The sequence below is a fragment of the Balaenoptera musculus genome, chromosome 13 (assembly GCF_009873245.2).
Source record: "Balaenoptera musculus isolate JJ_BM4_2016_0621 chromosome 13, mBalMus1.pri.v3, whole genome shotgun sequence".
NCBI lineage: Eukaryota > Metazoa > Chordata > Mammalia > Artiodactyla > Balaenopteridae > Balaenoptera > Balaenoptera musculus.
Window position 1 is genome coordinate 83,441,898 of NC_045797.1, and position 16,834 is coordinate 83,458,731.

Here is a 16,834-nt window from a genome sequence, read left to right on the forward strand (position 1 = left end):
AGATTGCCTAGGCAGGGCCTGAGGGGGCCTCTGAGCACGGGCAATGTTCTATGTCCTGGTCAGGGTTGGGGACACATGGGTGTGTATGTTTATAAAACTTAATCGAACTACACACAAGATTTGTGCACTCCGCTGTGTGTTACACTCCAATAAACACTTTTAAATAAGAGGAAAAGCACTTAACACCTTAATTAAAGAACAGAAGGCAGTGCAACGGCATGCTAGCGGAGCTTTGTGTTTATGTTTGGGTTACAGGCACATTTTCCTCTGTATCTAATTCTCTCTCCTCCCACAGTAGGGGCGCTCGGGGACCTCCATCACCTCCCTTCTCAGTCTCCTTCTCTACCTGAGATTCTGGGTGACAATCCAAGGTGTCCCAGAGGCTTGAGCCCCGTGCTGGTGGGAAGGGCTGCCCCCCTCGAGTGAGGGGCCTGCGCTGGGCGTGGCCTCTGCCCAAAGGAGGAGGGGAGGGTGGGAGTGGAGCTTCAGAGTGGAGCGCCGGAGCTGGGCCGCCCTGCACACAGAGGGAAGGGCCCAGGGTGCTCCCAGGGGACTCGCTGACCCGGGTACCAGCTTTTGGCGGCAAGAACAGGTCAGCATTAGCCACTAGTGAGCATGTTGGGGATGCAGAGGGGAGAAGCGGACCCTCGAAAGAGGAAGGAAGTAAAGGAAGGGGATCAAAGGAGAGGGAGAGAGGGGGGAGGAAGGATTGGAGTCGCACTCAGCCTCACCCCTGAGTCCAGGTGGCTCTCCCCGTGCCCCTGGAGGGGGAGAGGCTGCTACTATCGTTCTCCCTGTTTCGCAGAGGAGGAAACTGAGCACAGAGTGTTTAAGTCATCAGACTCAGGACGTAACTCTAGTAAGTGGTAGAGCTGGCTTTAAACCCAGGCAGCCAGAAGGGCTCTGCACCTGCTTTAACGCTCTGCTGTCGCCATCTTGAAATCCTTAATAATTTTTGAACACGGGGCCGCACATTTCATTTGGCAAACTACGTCTCCAGTCCTGGGTACAGTCACGAAGCAAACACCCCAAGTGCCTCCTCGTCTCGGGATGACATTCTAGAGGCCGTGCCGGCGACTCAGAAGAAAGAAGGCAGGGGTCCTGACCTCAGCACAGGGAGTGAGCGTCTGCTGGTCTGGCCAGAAGGGCCAGGGAAAGGGCGCAGATTGTCCTTTAAACCTCGAGAGGCATAACTCAATTCTTTTCACAATTTCATTACTGGAAAAAATCTATCGGCCCCAGGAGCATTCCACTCACAAAACTGAACTAAAAACGAAAGGACGCTCACTGTGTCTTCCTCAAACTCCGGGTGGAGCCGGGCTCCCATCAGTCGCTGACAAGCAGGGGAAGCAGAGCACCTCTCCTGCTCTCGCCGACCCTGGTTATTCCGGGCCTGGAAGACGCTAGAGGAGGGAGGAAAGCAGGGCCCCAAGGGGACCAGCGTGGTGACGGCCGCGTCCCTCACCTCTGACCCCCCAGAATGGCATGAAGGAGGGGTCGGCTTCCCCACTTAGAGCAGAGAGACTGTAAGCCACTTGTCCAGGGCCACACGGCCCGGGAGTGGCCGGGTCAGGGTCTAACCCAGGCTCATCTGGCTCCGGAGCTCAGGCCCCGTTAGCCCTCCTTGCCCCTCTCTCAGTATAGTCACACTAGAGTGCATTTTCATCCCGCAAAGGAGCCGTGCTGCTTAGCTTTGGGCCTTGGCGCCTCACCTGGAACAGTGTGGCTCCCCTCGCCCTCACCCCCGGCCCTCCTCCAGGCCTCCTCCCCAGCCGGCAGACACCCTGCAGCAGCGCTTTCTCCTGAGCCCTCCAGGCCCCAGCAGGCCGGGGACACCCTCGGAGCCTCCTGTGCCCTCCTCTCACCCGAAGTCCACAGGGCCCGGGCTTCTGTCTGTTCTGTTTGCCACCAAGAGTCCGTGTCCAGTCGGAGCCTGACACGCAGGTGACACAATTTTCTTTAATGAGAAGAACTAGTTGAGTGATGGTGGCCTTGGGGAAGTGTCCGTGACCGCTCCTGCCTCTGACTGGCTGAGCTGCTCCGATCCCCAGGCGATGGGAATGTCCTCCAGGGACCCGGGACGTCACGACGTTGTTCCGGACAAGAGGCCCAGGATGGCTCCTCCGCGGCTGCCGAATCGCCCCTCTGCTCAGGCCTGTCAGTGTCCCAGGCCACACCTGGAGAGCCTTGGTGCCGGCCTGTGCCTGCCCAGCCCCTGCCCACCTCACGGACAGGCCCCCCTTTAAGACCATTTGTAAAAACGCCAAACACCGGCAGAAGGGGCTTGGGGGCTAGACTGGAAGCAAGACCACGGAGGCCACAGAGCACGCAGATCGCAGCTCCCCGTTCCGAGTCGCCCGGCCAGCCAGCTTCCTTTCTCGCTTCAGTGCATCTTCCCTATCTTTGCACGAAGCTCAACAGAGAGCTGTTTGCACTCTTTCCCGAGCTCTATTCTGTACTGCCTCACTTAATCCCTTCCACAGCCCTGGGGGAGACGGGACTGAGGTTCTCTGTGGGGAGGGCCAGTCAAGCACGTGTGAGCCGTGGAGGGGTTGGGCCTCATGCCCCACGGCAGCCCCTGCAGACTCTCTGCCCGGGCTCTGAGCCTGCTGGAGGCCCACACAGGTCTGCTCAGGACACAGCGTGCTCTAGGTGACCTCTTTTCCCCTGATGAGGCCTGGGCCCCGCATCTCAGCAGCCTGTGGCCCTGAGGTACAGCCTGTGGCCCTGAGGTACAGCCTGTGGCTAGGGGGACTCTTTAATGGAGGCCGTCTCTCCTGGTCTCTCACTTTGCACTGGCTCTTGGGAACAGCTTCCTTCTGGCATCTGATTTCTAATCAGGCGTTCATCTCCTGTGCTTTCAAGGGGCCATAGTCGGGAGGGAGCAGAGGCCCGAGTCTCACACTCTCTCTGCTGCCCAGAGGCACGTGGCAGACCCACTATTCCTTCCAGCAGGAAGGCAGGCTGGAGGGAAGGAGCAGGGAGAGAAGAGAGAGAGAGACCCAGGCCTTAAATGACCCACCTCACAGCAGGGCCTGTGTCTGTCCCAATTACAGGCCCAAATTGACTGCAGCCACTGAGGGTAGCTGAGCTAATCAACCACCCAGACATCTCCTTGCATCTCTCTCTCTCTCTCACACACACACATACACACACACACACACACCCCCCAGACAGGGAGACAAGACAACACAGCCCATCCAACTCCCCCTTCTGGCATCGGTGACTCATACGGAAACCCCCCTCTGGCTCCCGCGCCCACGGGCTGGGCTGGGGGCTGCCTGCTTCCCCTCCCGGCTGAGATCAGAGCCAGTCAAGGAATTATTCAGCAACCCGGCCGCGCGACCCCTTCTTGGGAGGGAGGACGTGTGTCTCCGTGGTCAGCCAGCCGACTCCCTGATCGTGATATACTCGTGCTGTCTCAGCCACCTGCTCCTGTTCCAGCCAAGGCGGAGATGCGACAGTTAACTGGGAAAAGTGCAGATGGGGCATTCTGGAAGGTGGAAGGAGTGGCAGGGGGTCCCGGCAGGCGCAGGAGATCCCAGCCGGCGAGTCTGGGGGGTTCCTGAGCCCTCCTCAGAGCCGGGAAGCCTGCGGAGAAGGGCAGTCCTCACCCCTTCCCGCCCGGAATTCCGTCCGAGCCTGGGACTCAGGGCGCTCGCTCTCCTGAGGGGCCTTAGTGGCAGGAGGAGCAGGGGGGCACCCGTGTCCAGTGGCAGAGAGCTGGGCTGGCAGCCTGCAGGGCGGGGCTGAGCCCGCTCCCCCGGTCTCACTCACTTTGGGTTACACTCAGCAGGGGTGGGGGGCACCCAATCTCTGTCAACTGGATGTTAGCCAAGGCCCCGAGGGGCCTCAGGAGCTGGGAAAAACTGACTCGCATCTCTCTCTTCTCCCCAAGTCAAATCCTCTTCAAGGCTTCAGACCCCCGGGACCTCCAGGATCCTGCTTCCATCTCTCAGGAATCCAGGTGCGAAACTCAGCTCAGAGAACTTGAACTTCAAGTTCATCTACACAGCCTTCAGGAGCCACTGGACATCAAGGGCACTCTGGAAAGGGCATCTGCACCAGGGCCATGCCAGCAGGGTTCAAAACAGCAGCACACACCGCCAGTCTCAGCATGTCCTCTGCTGGGAAGGTCTTGGTCTCCGCCCTACCTCCCCACCAGCCTGGACCACCCACAGTGTGCTACTGTCTCTGCCACAAAAACCAGACCTGTCACATGCAGAGCATTTTTCCGTCTTCTCTCTTGAGAAGGGACATTAGGCCTCCACAGGGCATATGAGGGCATCCTTGGGAACAAAGACAGTGCCTTTCTTAAGAGGAATTCTGGACCCAGTAATTAATCTAATACATCTTTCCCTCTTGCTGCATATGTATAACTATACCTAAAAAGGGGGCTTCGACTTGAGAATTTATGAAGAGAATTCAGAGCCAAGGGCCCAGAAGGCTGACTGCTTACTGGAATGAAACAGATAAATAAACAGGTACAGAAAGAAGTCTTTTCGGAGTTTCCATTACCTGACTAAAGACAGATGCTTCTGGGAGGGATGCTTCCATAAATCCCTTCCCTGGGGGAGATTTTCCCTCCAGAAGAAGACAGAGGACCACCTGTACAAACAAACATCAAGCTGTCTTATCCCTTAAAGCCTGTAGGTCTTTCCTAAATAAGCTCATTTTTCCTTTCTGCCCCTCCCCTTCCCCTAATCAGTTAGGTGTATAAACCCCTATCTCCAGTTAGTAAGCCACTTCTTTTGTGCGCTTACATGCATGTGAATATAGTTATCTTTTCTCCTGTTCATCTGTCCATTGTCAGTTAAATTCGCAGACCCCAACCATTGAACCCAAATCCATAGAGTGAAAGTTTTTCCTCCCAACAGTTCGATGTGTTGCTTTGAGAGCTGTCTCCAACAAAACCCAGGAGACAGTTCCTCTGGGAGAGCAGACATTTGGCCAAGGGGCTTAGTCAATGCGCAGAAACAGGGCCTTGGGTGGGAAGAGAAATCAGAACAGCCACAATCATCTTCAATTTGGAAAATGGGAATGGGCAGGCCATAAACACGTGCCACGAAGTACACTGGGAGCACACTGCCTCTGGGGCCGGGACGCTGGCCCCGATCCCACCTCTCCCCTCTCTGTCCAGCCTCACCCAGTAGCCAGCCAGCCTGCCCTCTCCTGTCCCGGCCAGCACGGCCGTGCCCTGCCTTCCCCCACAATGCACAGCCGGCCTTGGTCTGCTGTGGTCTGGGGAGCCGGCCTCAGGGCCATCGGGGAGGACTCTGGTGGCAGCCATGTCTCCCCTGAGAACCAGCCCCACCCTGTCGCGCTCCCCCAGCCTCCTGCCCAAGCTCTCGGCTTCCATTTTGCATCCACTTCCTCCAAGAGGCAGGAAAAGCCAAGGGAAAGAGGACCTTTGCAGCTGCTGGGTCTTGTGTGGGCAGCTGCCAAGGGCTACGTACAGCTCGTCAGTGGAGAAGATCAGCAAGGCAGGACCACTGCCTTCGTGCCCTGATTCGCACCCCATCCCCCGAACACAAGCCCACAGACACACACCGCTGGCCCGGAGGGCGCTCTGCCTTGTGAGAGACTCCAGACCCTGCCCTGCCCAGTCTTGTGACCTGTGCAGGGCGCGCGCACTTACTTTTTGGGCCTGGGTACGGAGTGGGTGTCTGTCCGCCCCCCTGTAGCCGGCAGGGCCAGAAGGGATCTCGCAGCTGAGCCGTGAGGTCCAGGAGAAAGGGGAGCGGGGTGGGGGGGTGGGGGGGGAAGCCTAGAGAAGACTCCTCCCAACCCAGCTGAGGGATCCATTCACACCCAGCCATTCGTTTCTCACTCACTTGCTAATTCATTCCTTATTTTGTCTACTCTTTCCTCTAACAATCATTTGCTGAGTGCATACTATCGGGGCAGACCTGGGAAAACCAAGGCAAGTGAGACTCAGTGGTGATGGGCACTGTGGAGGGACCTCCCCGTAACCAAGTTCACAGCCAGGGAGGTGCTCCAGGGGAGCCGAAGGCAAGGCCGGAGAACAGAGAGACGACTTCCCAGGCCCCGCCTAACCAGGTGCGAGTGGCGAGATGCTCAGAGCGCTGTGGGTGCGGTGTGCACTCCACCAGGGTTTGGAAGATAACACGCAACAGCAAGGTACCTCTCCCAGCCCCACGGGGCAGGAGGGGGGCGGTGGACAGGCTTGCGCTCCAGAGTCAACAGGGGGCGCCTTAGTCCTCAGCACCTCCTAGCAGGCTTCGGTTTCTTCAGCTGTAAAATGGGATCAGAATTGTCTAGCTCCTGGAGCAGTTTGGAGGATTAAAGGAGACCAAACATTTCACCCACTTGCCACGCAGTGAGCAGATGTGCCCCTGACCCTCACCAACCCCAAGACAGAGGCCCTGAATGGTCACAGCCTGGTGTCCAGGGAGGGACAGAGCCTGTTAGGAGCCAGTGGCTGACACAGGTTAGCAGGGTAGCAGGAGCCTGGGGGGGCGGGGCGGGGGGCACGCAGCTGGGCCGGGGGAAGAAGGAGGCCAGGGCCAAGGAGAGGGGCAGCTGCCCGCAGGTCGGGGCTCCGGCCGGACCCCGCACCGCCCGTGCCTCTCTCCCCGGCCAGCCGCTCTGCCTCCGGGTCTCACTACCCACCCTCGGCTCTGCAAGCGAGGCCTGGTTAATTTAGAGGAGCAAGTTTAATCAATTAGATGAAGTGTAAAATAACTGTTCTGCCCTGCTTGGGAAATGGGGCTTGTCATCTTTAAGGCTTTATTGAAAAGGCATTAAGACGGAATTGTGTCGCCAGCAGGTAGGCAGCGGGGAGGGGCCGTGGAGAGCCTTGGGTGGGCAGAGCTCCCCCAGCAGGGCTCCGTCTGCTCCAGGACACCCCCCTACTCAGCCCACAGGTGGAAGCACCGCCAGGCCCCCGAGCCAGCCCCACTGCCTTTGCTCCCTCCTCACTGCCCACTGCCCTTTCCACCTTCAGACACTGCGGACTGTGGAAGGGCTTCTGTACTCGAGTCCAGCAACAGGGAAAGAGAAACCACAAGGAGTCACAACGAGGCACACGGCCCACGGCCCATAGTGAACATTGACTCAACCGAGTCCAATGGGTCACGTGCATCTTTGCCAGGTCTCTTCAGAGGAAGAATCCTCCCTGACATCTTCACCATCCCTCATACGTTGTGTTTTCAGCTCCATCGCCAACCTGGTCACCCAGGAGAGGACACTAGTCATATAACCATGAGCGCCTGTTGGCACAGTGCTGTTTACAGAGCTTGTTTCAAACCATTATTTCATGTAGGCGTTACGCTATTTATCTCTCTTGGGTCCTAAACGAGGGGCTGGGGTCAAGAACAGTGGGTCCCCTGCGTGGTGCTGGCAGCCCAGCTAGCTTTGCACATGCTTTTCCCCACACGGAGCAGGGTCCTGGGGACGTCAGCTATGGGGCTACGAATCCACAGGCGCCACCACTTGGTCTCAGCCCTGCTCCCCGCAGAAAACTTCATCCCACAGGATTCCATGAAGGTGCTCACTGGGAAACGTGTATGGCGAGCCCCCAAATTTCCCCCAAGGTGTTGAGATTAAGGTAACCAAAAGAGTAAAGTGGCTGCCCTCCGAGTGGGGAAAACACAGGCGTTTTATTCAAGGAGCAGCCAAAGGATAAAGGAATAAAACGAGGAAGCTTCCTCTCGTGGCCGGGACAGCCTGTCCCCACGTGCCTGGGTGAAAAAGCTGAGGTTGGTGTAGCAGCTTCATTCTCACCCCTGGGCACCAGGGGAGTGGCTGTGGGGGCCAGAGGACCCCCGCAGGGCCCTGGGCTCCTCACAGCAGACCTGGGTCACCTCTAGGGCCGGTTTGCTGGCCACACTCACATCTGTCCCCTCAGTCCCTGCATTTGGAAGTAGCCCTGAGGGTCTGTCTCTTCTGTCCAGGGGTGGTATTCAAAATAGTTAACAACTGACGTGGTCCAGCATAGACCAACAGAACGGATGTCAGCCTGCTGGCCTTGCCCATGAGCACTGGCTGAACCTGAGCCCTGATTCTCTCATTCAGCCATGTGGGAATAGATTCATCCCCACATCGCCTGCTGGCACACGTGGATTTTACAGTGTGACCCTGAACCATCAAATAATAATGATGATGATGTTAAAGTTTATTGAGCACTTACTAAGTGCCAGCCCCTGTTCTGAGTGCAGTAACAAGTTTAATCCCCATAACTCACCTGCGAAGTGGGTGTGATCGTTATCTCTACTGAGAAACAAGGAAACTGGGGATCAAAGTGATTATCACACACTCAGTGAGGGGTGGAGCCTGGATGCGGACTCAGGCGCCCAGCCACAATGCTGGGGCTCTAACACTCTGTTGCTTCTCTTTAAAAGAAAAAAAAAAAATGGAATATGCACCTTGGACTCCATTCAAAAAAGGTAGAAAAGCACATCCTCTATTCTGAAACACTGTCTAAATAGCTACACACTCACACAAGCTTTCATTACGGGGAAAAAGAGTTTGCATGGACCCTTGTTTCCAGATGCTGTGGCAGTGACAACGAGCATTCATCACCCACTGGGTGTCAGGCCACTGTGTACTACAACGTATCTAGCTAAGAAATGGCTCAGAGAGGCTAAGGAACGTCCCCAATGCCACAGAGCTAGAAGAGGCAAAGCTGAGATTTAAACTGCCACCTCTCTGACTTGGAAGCTCAGTGAGGCACTCGCTTTATTATTTTTTTTTTTTTAATTTTTGAATTTTATTTTATTTATTTTTTTATACAACAGGTCCTTATTAGTCATCAATTTTATACACATCAGTGTGTACATGTCAATCCCAATCGCCCAAGGCACTCGCTTTAGAATTAGAAATTTTCCTCTGGTCCAGGCAGAAGACTGGGAGGGGGAGGGAGAGGACACAGCAGCAGCCAAGAAGTGGCCAGAGGACCAGGGTTTGCACTTGGCTACGGGAGCCCTCTCCTCAGGCCCTTCCGGCGCCATCTGCTCTGGACCCTGCAGTTCCCACCTGTCGTTTCCATGATGGATGGGGTCCATCTGGGCCTTTTGCACAGACTGCTTGTTTTGCAGTCTCAGGGAAACTGAGACCCCAGGGACTCAGTGACTTGCCCAAGGTCACACAACCAACCCCAGCAGTCTGAGGTGAGCACGTCCCCGCTCTCCCTGTCCTGGCCTGGCCTCTGCTCCCGCCTGATGGGTGAACCCAGCCCCTGGAGGCAGGTGGGCAGATGCCCTGCTTTTTTCCTATCTCCTCTCCCAATTCTGTGCCCTTTGGTTCCCCCGGGAACAGGCTGACATTCACCGTGATTAGCTCGCTTCCCCCCTCTGCCCACAGCCAAGAGCTAATTGTCCTGATTTCCTTCCAAGAACGGTCTCTCTGAATAGCCTTCACAGGCACAATTAGGCAGGTTCAGCCTGGCTTTCACACTCCAGTCCTGAAAAAAATCAAATCAGCCAGGAAGCGGAGCCTCTCGGAAGTTCTCTGAGAGCTCCTTTGTGTGGGGAACAAAGAACACACACAATTACCTGCTTGGCTGAGGAGCACTGGACCCCAGAGCCCTGCTTGTAGGAGAGCAGGTCCCGCTGGCTCTCCCCGGCCAGGACCCCATCTCTCGCCCGGTGGCGGCTGTTCCTGGGAGCAGCGGGCCGAGCGCACCTGCCTCTGGGACGTGTCGGCCTTGGGGTGGCGATGCCCCAAGGCCCCCTCCATCGTCAGGCCTGGGCAGCTGCAGCCACAGGCCATTAGTCAGGGCCTAAAGAACCCCAGTCATGAAATGCTGGAGCCCAGATGCCTCACTGTAAAGATGGAGCCCCCGCCGTCAGAGAGGAGAGACGTCCTGCCCAAGGTCATGCGGCAAGTCCAAGCAGAGCCTCCACTCGGAACCAAGTCTCCCTGCAGGTGTGCTTGCCTCATGTTGACCATACAGCTGGTTTGAGATACACAGTCATCTTGGCCAGAAAAAAGTAAAGGCTTCCAGCCAACTAAAGAAAATCGTTTTTCCCCACTAAACTGGCACATGGATCAGATTGTGGACAGGCCGTGGAAACTGTTGCCAGAACTTTTCGTGGGGACAGAGAGGGGGTCCTTTATCTCCATGTGGAGAAACCAAGATCCAGAAGGAACTAGTTCATCTCAGACAGCCAATAAATGGCAGAGCCAAGACTCATCCTGTGTCCCCTGATTCCTGGACCAGGGCTCACATCTGATATCAGTCACCCCTGTCCCCCAAACGCTGTATCTGCAATCCTAACAAGGCAGCATCCTGATTGACTCAGAGAGCCCATGCCATTGAAAGGGTGAGTCCATACCATCCCATTAACCAACAACTCTGTAGGCCCAGCAGCTTGAGAGAGACCAGTCCAAGTGAGGGATTCCCGGCTGTCACGCGGCTCCTTTTGGAACTGTGTACCTGGGCAAGTCCCTCACCCCTTCGCACCTCTGTCCCTCATCTGTAAAATGGAGATGACGCTGCCCACCTCACAGGGCCAGGAAAGTGCCTGGGCCAGGCTGCTACGTGGTATGCGTGCAGCGAGGGTCCTGCCCTCGTGTGTTTGGGAAATGCCCCAACCTATACCCTCCTGTGGCCAATAAAGGCTCTGAGCCGTCCTGCAGGAAAGAAGCCTGTTGAACCGTTTCACTCCAGTGAAGTCTAAATCTCATTCCTCCTGGAGCTGTTTTTTTCTGGTTGCACTACGAAAATCCTGATTTGGAAAACATCACTCCAAGCCCGCCTGACTGTGAGGTCCTCATGGAAAGACCCTGAGTCTGATCTCAGTATCACCAGCACAGAGGCTGGCTTGGGGCTGTTTGTGGAACTGAATGGGAGAAAAGCCCCAAGGAGGGTAGCCTCAGTCTCCTGAGAATTAGAGACAGGAGTAGACACTAGGCAAACACTGCCCGTCAAGGGGAAGGAAGAAACAAGGAATTCAGTGTGCATCCCTGCCGCTGAAAGGCAGGGAGCGAGGAAGAGTGAGATGTTGCAGCGGCCCCCGGGGTCCCTCGGGTGTTGCAGTGTCCTCCTGGGGTCCCTCGGGTGTTGCAGTGTCCTCCTGGGGTCCCTCGGGTGTTGCAGTGTCCTCCTGGGGTCCCGCGGGTGTTGCAGTGTCCTCCTGGGGTCCCTCGGGTGTTGCAGTGTCCTCCTGGGGTCCCTCGGGTGTTGCAGTGTCCTCCTGGGGTCCCTCGGGTGTTGCAGTGTCCTCCTGGGGTCCCTCGGGTGTTGCAGTGTCCTCCTGGGGTCCCTCGGGTGTTGCAGTGTCCTCCTGGGGTCCCTCGGGTGTTGCAGTGTCCTCCTGGGGTCCCGCGGGTGTTGCAGTGTCCTCCTGGGGTCCCTCGGGTGTTGCAGTGTCCTCCTGGGGTCCCTCGGGTGTTGCAGTGTCCTCCTGGGGTCCCTCGGGTGTTGCAGTGTCCTCCTGGGGTCCCGCGGGTGTTGCAGTGTCCTCCTGGGGTCCCTCAGGTGTTGCAGTGTCCTCCTGGGGCCTCTCGGGTGTTGCTTCCGCCCCCTGGGGTCCCTCAGGGCTGAGCGAGAGACACCCAGGGAGCCTTGCTCATTGTCTCGGCACCCGGAGCATGTGGTAACCACAGTTCACAGCTCTTCAAACACTCAAGCCTGAACTACGGACATCTCCACTCACATGGAAGTGGTTCTGTCCTATTTGGAGCCACAGAACCCTTTGAAAATGTCACCTGCTCCCCCTCACCTGTTAGCACCAAATGTCACTAAAATGTAGGACCACCAGACTTGATCCCCATTTGAAACTGACATCCATCTCTTGGCCCAAGAGTGTGATATAAATGACAAATTAATGGAAGAAGCCCAGAAGCTGTCCCATCCAAAGGGCTAAGGTCCCCACCGGGCCCCCAGGGGCACTGCTCTTTATGGGTCACTGTTCTAATTCCTAGCGGCTTCTCCGGAGGTGAAGGTGCTGGAGAGGGGCCTGCCTGGCTTGGGTCCCAGTGGCTTCAGCTTGGTCACAGCTGGCTGCCTGGTGCTGGAGGAGGCTGCTTCTGGAAGCCCCGCCATGCCCTCTGCTGGGAGCAGCCAGGCCTGCTCAGAGCAGAGCCTCGGGCCCCAACTCCAGTCACATGCTAATCTGGTTGTTATTTGAATTTAAATGAGCCTGATAGTTCAAGAGGCCCTATTACTCCAGACACAGAAAATGAAATTAGTGAGGAGATCCCACGAGTGTGTACTAATCTCATCCTCTGGATGAGGGAATTTAGAGGAGGGAGGGCGCCAGGTCCCAGGGCTGAGTCTAAACTGATCTGCTTAATCATAGCCCAGATTACGGGCACGGAGGGGACAGAGGTGGCTCGGGCACAAGCCCCCCTCACGTCCCAAAGCTCGGGAGAGAGGAGGCTGGAAAGATACAGCCAAGACCTCTCCTTCACTCTCCCATATCCCCAGTGGTGGAAATGATGCAGTGAGATGATGTAAAGTTCACAGGTTCAAATCCTGAGTTGGGCACTTACAAGCTCATGACCTTGAACCATAAAGATGAGCACACTGAGTGATTTATAATAGTGAAAAATTTGAATTGCCCTAATTCAACAGGGAACTTGTTAAATAAACTATGATGCTTTCGTGCAAAAAAAAAAAAAAAACGATGATGAGCAAGAGTTTATTAAGCCCTTGTCTGTGCCAGGACTACGCTGACTGCTTTATGTATATCACGAACTTATTCTCTCAACCACCTGCTGAGATCTACTGTTGCCATTTCGCAGATGGGGAAACTGAGCCCAGAGAAGTTAAAGGACCTGGATGCTCTGGGCCTTGAATCTTTTATTCATCTATAAAGTCAAGGTAATCACCTCATCTCCAAGGATTAACTATGGTAACGTTTATGAAAATGGCCAGCACGGTATTTGACACAAGGCGACATGCAATAATGTCCTTTTCTGAAATGCATCCATGCATTCATTCATTTATCTCTTCGTTAATTCGTGCACTCCTTTATTTAAAATAAAAGGACCAGCCATGGTGCTGAGATGCCAACAGCAGGCGCTCCATTAGGCCAGGGCATTGCGGGTCCCGTTAACACGCGTGTGTTCACCTTCACTGCCCCCGCACCGACCACGTCAAGCTAGTCCCTGCAGAGTAAGGAGTAAAACTGAGCCATCAGCCCCCTCTACCAGGATTATTCATAATTCTAAAAATGGAAACAGCACAAATGCTAATCAGGAGTAGAATGAATAAACTGTGGTGTATTCGTACAATGGAATACTCTCTACAGCAACAAAAAGGAGGGACTACAGCTACACAGAAACGTGGATGAGTCCCACAAACGTGACACTGAGCCGAAGAAGACATACACCAGAGCGAATGCCCTGTGATTCCATTCATATTCAGTACCAGGCCAGGCAAGACCCATCTCAGATGACAGAGTCGGGACGTGGCCACGCCTGTGTGGTGAGGCCACAGGGGGCCGGGAGGGGCTTCCTCTTCCCTGATCCCAGAGCCAGCTCCCCAGTGCATTCCCTTTGTGGAAAGGCATCCAGCTGGGCTCTTGAGCCATATGCATCTTTCTGTATTACAAAATCTGGTTTAAAAAATGTGTATTAGACCCCACACACAGGGAGGTGCTGTATGGATAGTGAGATGCCTGTGCGTGGCAGAAGGTGAGTGTCCGGGACACTGGGGGAGCCAGGAGATGAGGCAGAGAGGAGGGAAGGGCTCAGCCCGGGGCCTGCAGGTGTTCGGAGGTCCGGAAGGGAAGAGGACCCAGCAGAGAAGGGGGCCAGCGATGCTGAGGGGAGCCCCGCAGGCCATGGAAGCCTCTGGGAGCAGGTACAGCAGGAGTCACAGAAGATGAGGACTGAGGGCCCTGTCTGTATCTCGCAATGTGAAGGTCACGTGATAAGAGCATTTCAGAGGTGAAGAGGGGACAAAAGCCGGATTGCAGCCAGCTGCAGAGAAAACGGAGGCAAGAAGGGGGACAAGACCCAGTGGGTGCTACTGTCTGTCCAGGCTCAGCTCAATGCTGCCACCTCCAGGAAGCCTTCCCCTATGGCCCTCTTCCTCTCAAGGCCACGCCACTTTACAGTCACTTATGGCTGTCCCCACTATGGGAGCTGGGTGCTCCTGAGAGCAGGGACTGTCTCTTTGTCACCCCTGCATCCTAGCACACGGTAGGCACTTCAGAAACCTTAGCACCACTCTCTCTCCCTCTTCAGATCACAGAAGGAAATTCTGAGACTTTCCCAAAACTCTGTTCTCCCATGTAATGAATCATTCCTCCCCAAACAATTGTTTTTGTATTGCTGTGTGAAGATTATTAGAATAATGATGAGACCTAATACTGCATTAATTTGGTTGTGAATTATTTGTATTGTCACAGTCATTAACTCAGCGATGGCAATTTTGTTTTAATTTAATCTAGCTCCTTGTGCATTCTGTCAAAACCTCCAAAGAGAATGTAACCCAGAACCTCGTTTCAGAACAGACTAAATATCAAATTTATAGAATGTATGGAGATCCACCTGCAGTGCCCACCCTCTGGAGTGAGGAAACCCAGAAACAGCAGGCAGACAGGTAAGCCCAGGGCAGGGCCAACACTCCCTGCCTCTCACCCGAGAAACTGGTTCTCTGGCCCCCTCAGTCTCTCTAGACCCCAAGAGCCTCAAGGGCAAGAATTGGGTGGGATTCACCTCCCTGCCCCTCACAGGGCTCAGGGCAACATCCTGCATACAGCAGGTCTGTGCTCAAAAAGTGCTGGAAAAGCAGCCCAGGTATGAAGGAAGGAATGACTCAGTCCCCAGCAGCACTTATTTTCAGCCCACAGGAGGGACAACCAAGCTAACGTGTGTCTCTCCAGCTCACGTCATTACCCCGGCCCCAGCCCAGGCTGCAAAGGCTTGGGAAAAGCTGGGGTGACAAGAATTCATCTGGCTTTTTACCACTGGGCTTCACAGTCTTTGCGCTTGAACCAGACATAACCTTTTGCTTGCTACGTGGCTGGTGGCTGACGCTGCTGACTGTCCTCCAAGAGCCTCCTGAGGTGGCATTTACCCCTCAGCTGACCCAGCTCGCTGCTGTGCCAGAACCAGAGCACAGACTGGCTTGCAGGGAAGACTCACATTAGCCAGACTCTCATGACTGATGTATAAACAAGAAGCCTTTTTTTTTTTTTTTTTACTGACTTGAGCAACTGAGGTGTGACAAGGACTGGGCCACTCTCTCCCAGAGATGCAGTCTTCCCAGTCCTCTCTCTGGACAGGGTCACAGGGCCCGGGGGTCCCAGGGCACCCGGCATAGCGCCCTCACCTGCTCCCTGCAATGGTGTGGGCTTCCCAGCCCTCCAAGCTGCTGAAGCTCAGGCTCCATCTCCTATCATTGCGGCCAAGACCACTGCTCATTGCCTTTTTACTTCTCTTCCATTGCAGCCCCTCACCCTGGGGCTTTGGGGAAAATCCCAGCACAGGTAATGGGGTGAGCTCAGAAACTCCCCTCCCTTCATTCCATCGTTGCCTCCAGAATCCAGAACAGTCCCTCACACATAGCCAAGGCTCAGTAAATAGTACTGAATGAGTGGATGGATGAACTGGCCAGGCTTTTGCCCCTTCCTTCTCTGTTCCTGCAGGTGAGCACTTCCCAGCAGGCAAGCAGACCTGGGGGGCTGTCCCCCAGCACTCCAAACGACTCATATGCACCACATCCCAGAGGAAACACGGCTGGTCCCCCACTACCAAGGACCACACAGCCGGGCTTGCCCCTTTCTTTGCTCACAGCATTCACTCAGCTTCCTTTAGGTCTTACAGGTGTGGGAGCTGTTCTCCCTCTAAGAAGACTGTGCATGTCTCTGTTACATAATAGACTGACTTGGAATTTAGCTTTGAGAGCAGCTATATTTCCAAGGTCTAGATGGGCTCCTTGGGGTGGCTTCAGGGCTCTTCCCATAGACCCAGGCAGACCCCGGCCAGAGGAACTCAGAGGGACTGAGTTCCTTCTGTCTGCAGAACAAAGACTCAGAGAGAAGAAAACCCAGCCCAGGAAGTCTCACATGGCTAGGTTGCAATTTAACACTTGACACTCAGCTATGCCAAATATTTAGTCTATTTATTTCTCTGTAATTTATCTTACCATTTTCACAAGACTCCACCCCGCTGGAGAATGTAAACTTGCCAATTAAAGAAATCCCAGTGGAATGGGGCCTTGTAACTCAAACACAGCAGAGGAGCTGGCATATCCCACTTCTCCTTTCAGAAAATGCATCAAAGATAGCCATATGAAAACAAAACAAAACACCTTACCTTACACCATATACAAAATTAACTTAAAAAATGGATCATGGGGGACTTCCCTGGCAGTCCAGTGGTTAGGACGTGGCGCTTCCATTGCCGGGGGCACAGGTTCAATCCCTGGTTGGGGAACTAAGATCCCACATGCCTTGCAGTGTGGCCAAAAAAGAAAAAAAAAAAAAAAAAAAAAAAGGATCATGTGCCTAAAGGTAAGAGCTAAAACCACCAAGCTTCTAGAAGAAAACACAGGAGAAAATCCTCATGATCTTAGCATGGGAAGAATTTCTTAAACAAGATGCAAAAAACACAGACTATAAAAGAAAAAAATAAAAGAAGAAAGAAGTTCAACTTCACCAAAATTAAAAAACTTTGATTTTCAAGACACTGTGGAGAAAATGAAAAGGGAAGGCACAGACTGGAAAAAAATACTCACAAATCATATATCTAACAAAGGACTGGTATCTAGAACATAAATAACCCTTACAACTTAATAAGACAAGGCATTTGAATAGCAAATTAGCAAAGATGTGCAAAGTCATCAGTCATTATTGAAACATACATTAAAACTATGGGGGATACACTTGACCCCCACTTAGGATGGTTAAAATTA